The 13,451-nt window shown below is 46.0% G+C and overlaps 1 long non-coding RNA gene across 1 annotated transcript in view; it reads left to right on the top strand.

Annotated features, from left to right (window-relative positions):
* The window catches only part of LOC133053437 (uncharacterized), an 84,331-nt gene extending 71,794 nt beyond the window's left edge, over positions 1-12,537 (top strand). The window contains exons 2-3 of the long non-coding RNA XR_009692283.1: positions 6,356-6,437; positions 10,230-12,537. This is a non-coding gene — a long non-coding RNA (uncharacterized LOC133053437). The remainder of the gene's footprint in view (positions 1-6,355; positions 6,438-10,229) is intronic.
* Positions 12,538-13,451: the final 914 nt, after the last annotated feature.

The following is a 13,451-nucleotide window of genomic DNA, read 5'->3' as shown; positions in this document are numbered from 1 at the left end:
AGTTTATCTCTCCAAGCTTACCACCCTTCAAGCTTTATCTTCTGTTGCTCCGGTGCCCTGTGTTGTCTGCACACAGCATAGATTGAGGCGGCAACAAAGAAAGGAAGGGCGTTCACAGTGAAGAGGGGCATAGCAAAGCCTGGAGCTTCAGCCCTCTTCTTGTGAAGACCATTGATATCTGCACCTTCTGGCCCTGCCTAAGCTCAGGTGTGGTTTCTTACCCTCTTGGGGGTGCCCTATTCCTTCTGACTGCAAGGAACTCTGGACAGAGCCTGTACTTGCACCACCAGAAATAGCATCGTCAACGTCAGCTCGAGCTGAATGAGGATTTGCAGCAAGTCTTGATGCTGCTGTGCGGTAGACCCCGACTTTATTCACACAGTGCAGAAGCAAGCCACATCCTGTGATCTGTCCTCTATATTTTCCTCCTCTAGAATATAATAAATTAAACATACAATGAAATGCAAAAAGGTTACATTGAGACATATACTATTTGAAGGTTTAATTCATTTTTCTAGTGTATAAGACACAAGGCTATTAAATTTTTAAAGCAGTGATCTCCTAAACTCTCTACTTTATGAGGGCTTTCTTCATAAAGATAAATGGTTTCCTTGCCAAATCAAATGCAGATTTGAAACAAATTAAGTTAATGTTCAATGATACAAGGTAGAATGAATGGGGGAGCTGTTTTATTTTGCATTGTAATAACCATACACACCTAAATCAATAGCTGTGGAAAAAGGCAATAATATCACGTAACTGCAGGAAATGAAATATAGTGGCCAAGCGGGGGGGAACAGGCTGCAAAAAGAAAGGGTTTGTATTGGAATAATGACATTTCATTAAACAGGGAAGGAGGACTATTGAAGAGAAGTCCATAGCAGTAAATTCTGTTTCTTATAATAACACTTGAGACGAGTTAAAGTTGGCTGGGTATTGTGATAAAGGATAATGCTGTCGTCCTTCTGTGCATGGGGCTGTAATTTTAGGTTTAAAGAAAACCTAGATATTAAAGAGCCAGTGCATGTTTTCAGAGGGTGTCCTCATTCTTCTCATCTTTTGCTTAATTTGGTACAAGGTCCAATAATCTGTCTGAAAGATTGCATGAGGAACGTAGCCTGAGGTGTTTTTTTTTTTTTTTTTAAATTGCTCTTGAATGAAAGTCAACAGGTTTTTTTCTTCCTTCCTTCTTTCTTTCCTTCCTCCCTCTCTCCCTCCCTTTCTTTAGTTCATAGTAGGCAGAGCAGGGACAAAGGGATTTGCTATTAATGAAAGCTGCTTTTCAACAGTTATTAGAGAAGAAGAAAGAGAGAGAGGGGGGAGAGAGAGACATGTTCCATGCTGATATTTTTGATCATATACCTCTCTACCCATAGTCTCTAGAGAACCTGCCAAGGAGCTATCCTAGAAGACCTAAATGCCCTTATAGATGTGGGGACCTTACTCAGGGATATCATGGTCTGAAACCATTTTGAGTAAACCGTTATCACCTCAATCTTGCCCCGAGAGAGATGGTACAAGGCCCCCTCAGCTGCAGCCTCAAATGGTGTGTTCTTGGATTGCCGCAGTACGTTGAAATCAGCCTTTGTTGCTGTTGTATAGTTGCTAAATCATGTCCGACTCTTTGCAACCCCATGGACTGTAGCCAGGCTGCCCTGTCCATGGAATCTTCAGGCAAGAATACTGGAGTGGGCTGCCATTTAAAGCTGGGGACGAGCTTCTTTGTTTCTCCTTGGATGTCTTTCTTCTCTCTTCACCGAAGGAGACAGATGCACCTTTTCTATCTGGCACCTGTGTGCCCACCTGCAACTGGGCCTATAGAGATGCTGGCAGGAAAAGCATCTCATCAGAGGGGTCACCTTCTCCAGGAAGGCTTCCTTGTCTTCCTCAGCTGGATGAACTTGTGGTCTCTGTTGACAGTGCAGCTTTGGCATGGGAAGATAGTACACTGTGCATTTTACTGTTATCCCAAGAAATTCTGCCTGCATATTGGAAGGCACAATTGTACTTGTCTCACATGCTACCAAAGTAAAACTCAAAATTCTCCAAACCAGTCTTCAACAGTATGTGAGCTGTGAACTTCCAGATGTTCAAGCTGGATTTAGAAAAGGCAGGGGAACCAGAGATCAAATTGCCAACATCCGTTGGATCATTGAAAAAGCAAAAAAGTTCTAGAAAAACATCTACTTCTGCTTTATTGACTATGCCAAAACCTTTGACTGTGTGGATCATAAGAAACTGTGGAAAATTCTTAGAGATGGGACTACCAGATTACCTGACCTGCCTCCTGAGAAATCTGTAGGCAGGTCAAGAAGCAACAGTTAGAACCAGATGTGGAACAGACTGGTTCCCAATAGGAAAAGGAGTACGTCAAGGCTGTATATTGTCACCCTGCTTATTTAACTTATATGCAGAGTACATCATGAGAAATGCTGGGCTGGATGAAGTACAGGCTGGAATCAAGATTGACGGGAGAAATATCAATAATCTCAGATATACAGATAATACCACCCTTATGGAAGAAAGCAAAGAAGAACTAAAGAGCCTCATGATGAAGTGAAAGAGGAGAGTGAAAAAGTTGGCTTAAAACTCAACATTCAAAAATCTAATATCCGGTCTCATCACTTCATGGCAAATAGATGGGAAAACAGTGGAAACAGTGACAGACTTTGTTTTTTGGGGCTCCAAAATCACTGCAGATGGTGAATGCAGCCATGAAATTAAAAGATGCTTGCTCCTTGGAAGAAAATCTATGACCAACCTAGACAGCATATTAAAAACCAGAGACATTACTTTGCCGACAAATGTCCATCTAGTCAAAGCTATGGTTTTTCCAGTAGTCATGTATGGATGTGAGAGTTGGACCATAAAGAAAGCTGAGCACCAAAGAATAGATGCTTTTGAACTGTGGTGTTGAAGAAGACTCTTGAGAGTCCCTTCGACAGCAAGGAGATCCAACCAGTCCATCCTAAAGGAAATCCTGAATATTCATTGGAAGGACTGATGCTGAAGCTGAAACTCTAATACTTTGGCCACCTGATGTGAAGAACTGACTCATTGGAAAAGACCCGATGCTGGGAAATACTGAAGGCAGGAGGAGTAGGGGACGACAGGATGAGATGGTTGGACGGCAACACTAACTCGATGGACATGAGTTTGAGCAAGCTCTGGGAGCTGATGATGGACAGGGAAACCTGGCGTGCTGCAGTCATGGGGTCACTAAGAGTTGGACATGACAGAGCGACTGAACTGTTCAGTCTAGAACACACAGGTTCTAGAAGACGAAGTTCCCAAGTACAAAACAGAATCTGTGATCCTAGTAACACTGCAGTCTTGAGCAGTTCCCTTAAACTCTTTCTTCCTCAGCCTCCTCATCTGTAAAATGGTACTCAGCCCTCAGGGATGTTGTCAGGATTAGATGAGAGGATGCACATGCAGCAGTCAGCAACCTGGCATGCACAATGTCTGATAACCAAGGATGTAAACAGAGCACATTTAATCACCCACCAAGCATGGCTCCTGGAATTAAGTCGCACAGTGATTCTGACCCTATATATTAAAATACTCCCCAGAGTCCCAGTCCTGGACAACCACTTGAAGCCCCTGGCCCTGAAAGGACTGGCAGGGGCCAGACTGGCAGGGGAACATGCAGTAGGAGTCTGACACCAACAAGAGTAGACGAGGCTGTTCAGTCCAGTGCCCTGGGTGGAGCAGGGCACCCAGGGCAAGCGCAACACGAGGAAGCCTGCAGGGGGATTCAGTTTCCAAGCACAAGTCTATGGGGACACGGCTGAGAAAGTGTCATTGCAGACTCTGCAGTGGCCTGTGGCTAGTGAGGGTGTATGTGTGATATGTTATCCCAGGTGCCGTTTACCCTTGCCTCCCTGCTGCCCTCATGGGCAGAGAATTCTTTTCCATTCCATGTTGGTATGGCATTGCCTGGGTCTATGCTGGGCAAGGGAGTTCTCTAACCCCCTCAGTCTTCTCACCTGCCCACCCAAAGTCTTACCTCCTCAGCACATTTCTGTCTGATGCAACACGTATTGATCTGGTTCAGCGTGTGATACGAAGCCCTTACCTGCTTTCCATCAAAAATCTACCACCTCCTAGCTGTGTGGCTGCAGGAAAATAAATTGGCCTCTCTGAACCTTTGTTTTCTCATGAATTAAGTGAAATCAATGTACTGATGATCTGAGGATTAAGTTACACAATACATGCAAAAGATCTAATGCTGTACCTGGCAACTAATGCATTGTTAATAAATGCTGTGCGTGTGTGCTAAGTCGTGTCCGACTCTTTGCGACCCTATGGGCCGTTGCGCGCCAGTCTCCTCTGTCCTTGAGATTCTCCAGCCAAGAATGCTGGAGTGGGTTGTCGCGCCCTCCTCCAGAGGATCTTCCCAACCCAGGGATCGAACTCGCATCTCTCATGTCTCCTGCATTTGGCGGGCAGGTTCTTAACCATGCATCAGGTAGGCAAGAGGCCAGAATTCAACCTACTCGGGAGAGGACATCTCATCCTCAGTCTCCTCACCACGCTGTGTATTCAACACATGGTCCTCTGCTCCTCACTGGATGGGCACGTGGCTTGGGGATTGGGATGTGACTCTGGAGCCAGACACATCCTGAGGGTGATCCCTCACTCGCACTCTGTCTGTGGCACCCTGGGTGCCTCGCTCCCATCGTCTGTAAAATAAGAAGGCAGTCTTCCTCACAGGGCCAGTGTGAGGGTGGAATGGACTAATGCGAGTGAAGGGCTTGGCTAGAGCTTGACACTTCAGAAAGCGTTCAGAGCCCAACCATGAAAACAATTACTGTAATTCAATACTTAGCACCACCATGTGAGAGTGATAAGAATGAGGATCATCACTTTGGAGAGAAAGACCCCGATGCTCAGAAATGAAGCAAGGTGTTTTCCCCCCAGGTCACACACTGAGACAGGGGCAGTTTGGGGTAAAACAAATGCACAGCCACGTTAACCCTCCACGGCCTCTCCTGACTGAGCCACCTCTGCTGGCCCCACTTCGCTATTTCACTCCAGCTCTGAGTTCACGTGTCTTTCCAGCGCCCAGGGTGCGTCCCGCCCTCCTCATCTTCTGATACATCCCCTACGCCTCAGCCTGTCATTCCTTCCAGAAGTCTGCCCATGTCTCTACCCCACCCTGGTCTGGACAGGGCCCCTCGCCTCACAGCGCTGTCAGGGACTCCTCATGCAACTATATTCCCCCTGCTCTACAAGCCCCTTGCTTTCAGAGACCATCCGCTAGCCATTCACTCTTTGATGGCTTGGCTGCTGATCGCCTAATAAACACTAGTTAGAAGAAAGAAGCAAAGAAGGAAGAATTGAAGAAAGTAAGGGTGTTTTCTTCGGTTAATAGTATTTAAAGTAATGTTGCTTTTCTTTTTTTTCCTAAAAAATTTAATGGGACTGTCACAGTCATATAAAAAGCAGTTAATAACCATATGCAAAACCAGGATCTATTCTCAAGTTCTTTGAGCAATGGAAAGATCTGGAGCTTTGTAGCCAGGAGACCCTGGTTTTTTTTGAATCTTGGTTCAGCGAATCACTCGTGTCATTGTCCTCAGTAGTAAGACAGGCACTCACATTACCGACAACGTGAGGCTGTTGTGAGAAATTAGAAAGAATATGATGGGAATGGTGTGCACACAGTCTGCTCTGTTGCAGTGATGGCCTCATCGTGGTGGGCGTCATTGCTGCTGTGACTTCTGTGGTTTTCATTAAGAGCGGAGCTCTTTCCATCTCAGCAGATTGCGTTCTTCAAGGAACACACAGTTCTAACAAATTAGCAGCTTAGCCCTTCTCTCCAATCAGCAAAATTTCTTAAATATGTGCTGGGCCCTGTCCCGAGCAGAATTTGATACTCATTTCTGTGCTTGCGTGGAGGGGTTCATAATCCTAAATTGGGGAACTGGAAATCACACTGAGTACGTTGGCTAAAGAGCCAGGCTGAACTCATCATACAGAGTCCTTGTTCCAAGGAAACAGAAGACGGATGCTCCCGGGGGATGTGCATGGTCTGGCGTGGGCACTCCGCGTCTTCTTGCTGCTGTAACAAATCACCACAAACCTGGTGGCTTAAAACTACACAGATTTATTATGTGACAGTTCTGGAGGTCAGAAGTCTGAGACAGGTCTCACTGCACTAAAATCCAACTGTCAGCTGGGCTGTGTTCCTCCTGGAGGCTCCAGGCAAGAATCGGTTTCCTGGTCTTTTCCAGCTTCTCGAGGCTCCTCCTTGGCGTCTGGCTTGTTCTCCATCTGCAAAGCCAGCAAGGGCAACTTTCTCATGCTGTGTCCCTCTGGCTCAGACTCTCTTGTCTCCTTTCATTTCTAGGGACCCATGTGACGACATTGGGATAACTCATCTCCCCATCTCAAGATCCTTCAGATCACATCAGCAAAGTCCTCTCCTCCATGTAAGGCCACGCATTCACTGGTTCTGGAGTTCTTCACGTGGACATCTGTGGGGTCCGGTCTTCTGTCCACCACTGATTCCTGGGGACAGACAAGGTCTCCCACAAGGGGCCTTGAGTGGAGATTTGCTGACACGCAGAGTGATCCACCAAAGGCTTTGACAAGTGTGGCTTATTTATAGGGAAACAAGAGGGAAATGTATCCATTTGAGTTTATTATCACACTTTCCATAAAAGGGTATTTTAATTTTAGGTAGGAGGTGACAATTATGATGCTAATTGTACATTGTGCAAGGTGCCTGACCACTTGCACTTATTTAGTCTCTATAATAACCCAGCAAAGCATTATCTTCATCCCGTTTAAAGACCTGTACCTGTTATATTGGACATCTGGAATCTGAACCCAAATCTGTAGAGCTTGAAAGCCCAGTTCTTTCTGATCGGGCACACGAATTCCTGGAAAAGAATCCCTCACTTTTTCCAAAGACTGGGGCTACTGGTCAGCAGTCTCGTTTCCCAGCCAGATGTGGACAGATGCAAAACAAGGAGGTAGTCATGCCTTTTTTTTTTTTTCTGGAACACCAGCTGGGTGGGGAGGTCTGGGCTGGCAAGAACTCAGAGTCATCTGCTCTTTTCTGACTGCCCTTCCAGAAGCAAGCTGATGAAGGGGAAAGGATTTCCCCTCCAGCCTGACATCAAAGGTTCCGGTCAGGGGCTCCCCGGGCCAGGATGCTGTTAGCATGGGATATTAACCAAACACACTTCACCCCTGTGTTTGTCAGGGGTGGTTGTGTCTTTGACGCAGCCTCATTCCTTGGACTTAATTAAAACCCAGTTCCCTCTTTTATTCAATTTATGAGGCCTAGCCAGCAGGATTAAGCGATTACAGACAAAAAGCTCCATTTGTGAAACACTCCTAAACTCAAGCTGTTACGCTGCTTACTTGTACTCCATTAAATTAATAAGGAATGAATGGGCTGATCCATTATGAATAAAGCAGTGGGGAGTCTCTGCCCCGGCTCATACTTCCTGCTCCCTCCTTGGAGAACATTTGTGTAAAATGATTATGTTCATATTCATTCAATTGGAATTCTCTAAAAGTGGAATGCATAAATTACTCTAAAGACACAGAGTTTATCTTAAACATTAACTGCGAAGGGTGAATTAATACAACTATTATAAAACCATTAGCATTCAGTATATTTACCTACAGCTGCAGTATACCTAAACCAAATTCAGCCCACGATTGCCACTTGTGTTGGGTGATCAGGCGAGTTTATTTTAGCCCTCAGTTCATTTAAACTCATAACACAACCTTGAATATCCAATTTTTCCATTAGCTCCTTTTTTCAGGGGTTAACTTGGTTGGAAATTGATTTTCATTGTTTCCTGATTTAACCACAAACATCTATCCAGCTGTTATGACACCTCAGTGTTTCCAAATATCTGTTGTTTAACTCAACAAGATAGGAACAAAGAGGCTAACTTTGTTCACACTTTGAGGTCCAGACAGGTCAATTACCTAAGGAGTGCGGGAGACACAACTGAGGACACGGGACATCCAAGGATCTTTCACTGACCACTTACCCAGACTGTAGAGAGTGTGTAACATGGCTGCATGTGTAACACGGCCACTTGTATAACAGGCTGCGTGTGTAACAGGGCCACATGTGTAACAGGGCTGCATGTGTAACAGACTGCATGTTTAACATGGCCGCCTATGTAACAGTCTACATATGTAACATGGCTGCCTGTGTAACAGGCTACATGTGTAACAGTCTATATGTATAACATGGCTGCATGTGTAACAGGGATGCATGTGTAACAGACTGCATGTGTAACATGGCCACATGTGTAACAGGGATGCATGTGTAACAGGGATGCACGTGTAACAGACTGCATTGTAGCATGGCTGCCTGTGTAACAGTCTACATATGTAACATGGCTGCCTGTGTAACAGGCTACATGTGTAACAGGGCTGCATGTGTAACAGGCTACATGTGTAACAGGGCTGCATGTGTAACAGACTGCATGTGTAACATGGCCACATGTGTAACAGGCTACATGTGTAACAGGCTATATGTGTAACATGGCCACATGTATAACAGGCTACATGTGTAACATGGCCACCTGTGTAACAGGCTGCTTGTGTAATAGTCTACATGTGTAACATGGCCACATGTGTAACAGGGCTGCATGTATAACAGGTCACATGTGTAATAGTCTACATGTGTAACATGGCCTATATGTAACATGGGCACATGTGTAACAGGTCACATGTGTAACATGGCCACGTGTGTAACATGGCTGCACGTGTAACGTGGCTGCATGTGTAATAGGCTGCATGTGTCACAGGCTACATTTGTAACATGGCCCATATGTAACATGGCTGCATGTGTAACATGGCCACATGTGTACCATAGTAGTCGAATCTTGCTATGATCCAGGATCTTCCTCCCTGTTAACTCTGGACATTTGGGGCTGAATCATTCCTTGTTGGAGGCTGTCCTGTAGGGTATTTAGCAGCATCTGTGGTCCTACTCACCAGATACCAGTGACCATACCTGCCTCCAACAGTTGTGATACCTAAAAATGTTTCCAAATGTTGCATAGCCCCTAGTTGAGAACCACAGCCTTAATTTTCTTACCAGAAGTCACTCTGCCTCTTTCGAACTTCTTTTTCAGACTCTAAACTGAAGAAGGTAGCCTCTGAAGGACTTTTATAACCCTCCCACTGCCAACTGTTGTGGAATGTAAACCTGCTTGTCAACAGTTGCTTCCCTGTCCTTCCTCTGGTGGGGACACAGATCTTGGGAAGATGAACCACGCCTCACCTGAAAGCCACTCTCCTCTCTTCACCCCTGTCCCTTCCCTGCTCACAAATGAATTTCCCATGTCAGCCTCGAGTGGTAAAACAGAAGCAGTCAGAGGAGAATTTCCACAGGCTTTTCATCTACCCGCCCACCCCATTTGCCCCTACACGCCCCGCCTTCCTCCTGAGAGTGTAACTAGGAAGTCTACCTGCTCCTAAACTCTTCATTGTCACCCAAATGGACTTGTGCAGGGCACACCTCCATCCAAGGGCAGAGGTGTTGCCTCTTCCCCGCTTGAGTAGCTCCAACATACACGCACATGCACACACCTTCCCCCAGAACTGCACCTGAGAGATGCCTGCTTGTGAGGTTCCGCAGCTGTCAGGAGGGAACTCAGATGCCCTAAAATCCAGGCTGTCTTTTCAGCACTGGGATACCAAGTTCTTTTCCTTTTGTGACAACAAAGTCCATACTGCCAACACAATTCCCTATCCCAGCGCCCTTCCCCTTTCCCTGAGGGTCTCCAAAGTCAGACCTAGGTGGTTCTGAGCCAAACTCATGGGAGGGAGGCGGGGTGCATGGTGCAGACACGGGTGGGAGGGTAGATTTAAGGCGAGTGGAAGCTCTCTTCCAACAGCTTTTATTTTCCTGGTGCTGGACTGTGGATCCCATCTGTTAACTGGGGGTGCTATCCTTGTTGACAGTACACACGACGGAAATGTACATGAGCTAAAACTTGCTCACTGACACTCACCCAGTGAGAAGGGAAGGGAGGTATAACTCAAGTGCCTGGGACCCAGTCTGTTGACTCCAACCTCAGCTCACTGCTCTCTTATTACCTTTGAATTACTACAGTCAGGTTGCAACCCATCAAAAACCAGCTCTTCATGGCCAGGACCGAGCCCGAAGTGACTGATGCATTGAAACATCTTTATACCCAGAGTTTTGAACTCTTGCCTACTGTTTGTTTTCTTTCTTTCAGATGGTATCATAAGCAGTTTTGCCATTGGCTGGTTCTTGTCTTTCACCTCATTTTCCCCTTTCACCTCGCTGAGACAACTGCTGTCATGCTCTGCATCTCATCAGGCTTTTAAGAAGGAGAGAGTGAACCAGGGAGATGGATAATCAGCAGCGTGGCACGGTGCTTGCATCATGTGGTACTGAAGGAGCTGGCCGTGTCAGCTGCAGGTCCGTGCACCAGGGGTTTTGCAGCCAGATAGCACAGGGTCAGACCCCAGCAGACATCAGATTAGCTTCACGTACTCGGGCAAGTTACTTAAATTGTGAGTCTGTTTTCTCATCTATCTAAAAATCTCGCATTCTGTGACCCTTGGTGCTGCAGTAAGACCGTTAGTACTTTAGTCCACGTACTAAATAAAGTCTCTCTTAAGTCGTCCTGGCCCACCCTCTAAACACAAAACTGAGGCCATGAAGGCCGCCTCCTCCACGAGGCCCCTCACCTCCTCATCCCCAGCCCAGTGGGAAGGATTAATGCATTCTTTCTTGAAAGAACTTAACATGTACATATGGAATTGGCAAAAGTCTGGCTTTTTGGCCCAATTCCAAGTAAAACTAATCATCAGAAACTTCATGCAGATTTACGATTACTCTTTCTCTAACAGGGTGAGGCCCAAGCTGCTGAGACAGAATTAAAAAGGAGCTGCTGCAAGCAGAGAGAGAGCAGGGCTTCACAAAGAGGCATTTTCAGACGGGGCCCCTGGGGTGGGGCTCTGACTCCAGGGTGGCTGTAAATTAACATCAGACGCTAACACGGCCTCACTCCCCTCTCCTGCGACTGTGGCGATGGGCCCACCAGCCCACGACCGGGCTACCAGCTTTCATTTAATGCTAATGAAGAGAGGCACCTAGGATCGTCCTAATCTAGTGTACTTAATCCAAGATATCATTTCATTTTATGACGGCTGGTTTGTCTCAATTAAGCCAGATGTGTGCACTGAGGTCTTTCTCCTCATGGGTCCAGTGGAAATGGCATTGAGTGCTGAGCCCCGTTCCAGAGCATCTTGCCATGTACTAATCTTGAGATCTGTAACGAGCCATCTCCTCTCTCTGCAGCCCTGTTCCCCTTTTATAAAATGGCTGATGAGGGTCAGAACGGAGGATGCCAACCGCCCACAGAAAGAGTTTGGTACACACTCTGAAGAAACATTAAATCTACTGCCAACACTAACAAATTGGCAGAGTCCCCATGCAAAACTTGATTTTTGGCTTCTGTCAGAGAACTGGGGGCTTGGGTCACGAGACCTATCTTCCAAGATGGTGGCAGCTGGGTGGCGCTGATCACGGGCCCTGCATTCCGCTTGAGCAGATGCTGGCTTTCTCTGCCACGCCCCTCCCCTGCCTCCGCTCCCTATTATGACATCTGGCCCTGTTATTCATCCGTCCACTCTCTGGTTCCTATGTTCTAGTTTGAAACCCCCATTTTGCCAAAAGCTTTTCTAGCTGAATTTAGGATTTTGAGGATCAGTGTGATCTGGAATAGTCCAGTTGAAGATACTCTTGCTGGCTCAATACTTTAGTGAGACCGATCTATTATAATTCTACTAACAAACCTAAAATGCCCCTGATTCAGTTTACTCTATCTCTCTATTTTGAAAGCCTACTGTATGAAAAGCATTTGCTGGCATATACTGGAGATATAAGGATGAATATAAATTTGATAGAAGAGAAGACAGAAAATAAACAAGGAAGTGGCCAAGTGAATGTTAATGAAATTAACATCTGAGGGCATCTCAGTGTCACAGAGGAGCAGAGTTTTATGGAAAAGAATCATTTAGACGGCAACTCCTGTGGCTGAGAACTTGACATTTAAGCAGACAATAAGAGCTAGAGAAGAAGCCAGGCAAAGGTCAGTGGGGCTGGATACCAGAGGGTGGAAGTGAGGGGTGTGGACAGGAGGTTGATGAGATAGGCAGGGGCTAGACCAACAGGGCATTGAGGATCTAACGGAGGGCCAGGCTTGATTTTTCAAAGCTCTTGGGAAATACAGATGAAACCGTTATTGGATGCCAAACTGACACGGATCAGAGTCTCAACTCAGGGAACCCACAGAGACCGGAACAAACACATCCTCTTCACCTCCCCGCCCCCCGACCCCTCCAACTTTGTGACCTTCCTTCTGTGCCCTTTTTCCAAATTATTTGTCCCCCCAGTGAGTAAATCTCATTAAAGACATTATTTGCATATGGAAGTTTCTTTTCTTGCAGAGGTTTATGATTGCATCATTTCAGAAAAGAAAACTAGCCCTTATTGAAAATGTTCTTTATGCCAGATGCTGCTCCATATAATTAAAAATAAAAAATAAAAAAAAACATTTGTATTGAAGTATCAACTTGTACTGCAGTTCAGAGCATCAGCATACAGGTTGATGAGTTTCACAAACTGAACTCACTGTGATCAACACCCAGATCAAGAAACAGAACACGTGCAACATTCGAGGTGCCTTCCTGTACCTACTTCCAACCACCACCTCTACCCCTGGCAAGAGTGGCCACTAACCCAGATTCTCAGCCCGTAGATCAGCTTTTGCCTGGTTTTGCACTTTATGTAAATGGAAATGTACACTATGCTCTGGCTTTTGTCTCAACATTATATTTTATGAGATGAATTTATGTTGTTTGCAGTTGTCCTTCCTTCATTGTCCTGAGTCTAGAGTTACTCTATTGTGAAATGTAGCACCATTTCTTTTTAACTGTCGATGGACTTTTCAGTTATTCGGAGTTATTATGAAGGGTTCTGCAGTGGACAGTCCCATCACATATGTATGCATGCTTTTCTGTTTGGTATCTACCCCATGAGTCATGTTCTGCTTCATTAGGTCCTGCCAAACGGTTTTCTGTCTTAACACCTTTTCCTTGCATTTATTCTTAGAGTTCTCACGTCAACCCTTTGATGAAGGCATCTCATCCCCTTAGGACAGATGAGAAAACAAGGGCTCAGACACAGCTCTGTTAGTTCCTCCGGGACACAGAGCCGGTGTGAGCAGAGCAAGGGCACGAGCTTGGATCTGCCTGGCTCCTCTGTCTGTGTGCCCGCCTTCACACGGTGAGCTCCATGGTCCCTCTCAGTTGCTGTTTCTCCTGTTTCCTGACCCAGGCTGGAGAAGCTAACAGTGCTCCTCTGCTTCCCGGGTACCTTCTAGGTGTCCCTGCAGCTGCCGTCACGGATGGTGTTACAGGGGTGGAAA

The sequence above is a fragment of the Dama dama genome, chromosome 4, assembly GCF_033118175.1.
Source record: "Dama dama isolate Ldn47 chromosome 4, ASM3311817v1, whole genome shotgun sequence".
Classification (NCBI taxonomy): domain Eukaryota; kingdom Metazoa; phylum Chordata; class Mammalia; order Artiodactyla; family Cervidae; genus Dama; species Dama dama.
The sequence above is the reverse complement of the archived record's forward strand: the minus strand, read 5'-3'. Positions and strand labels throughout refer to the sequence as shown.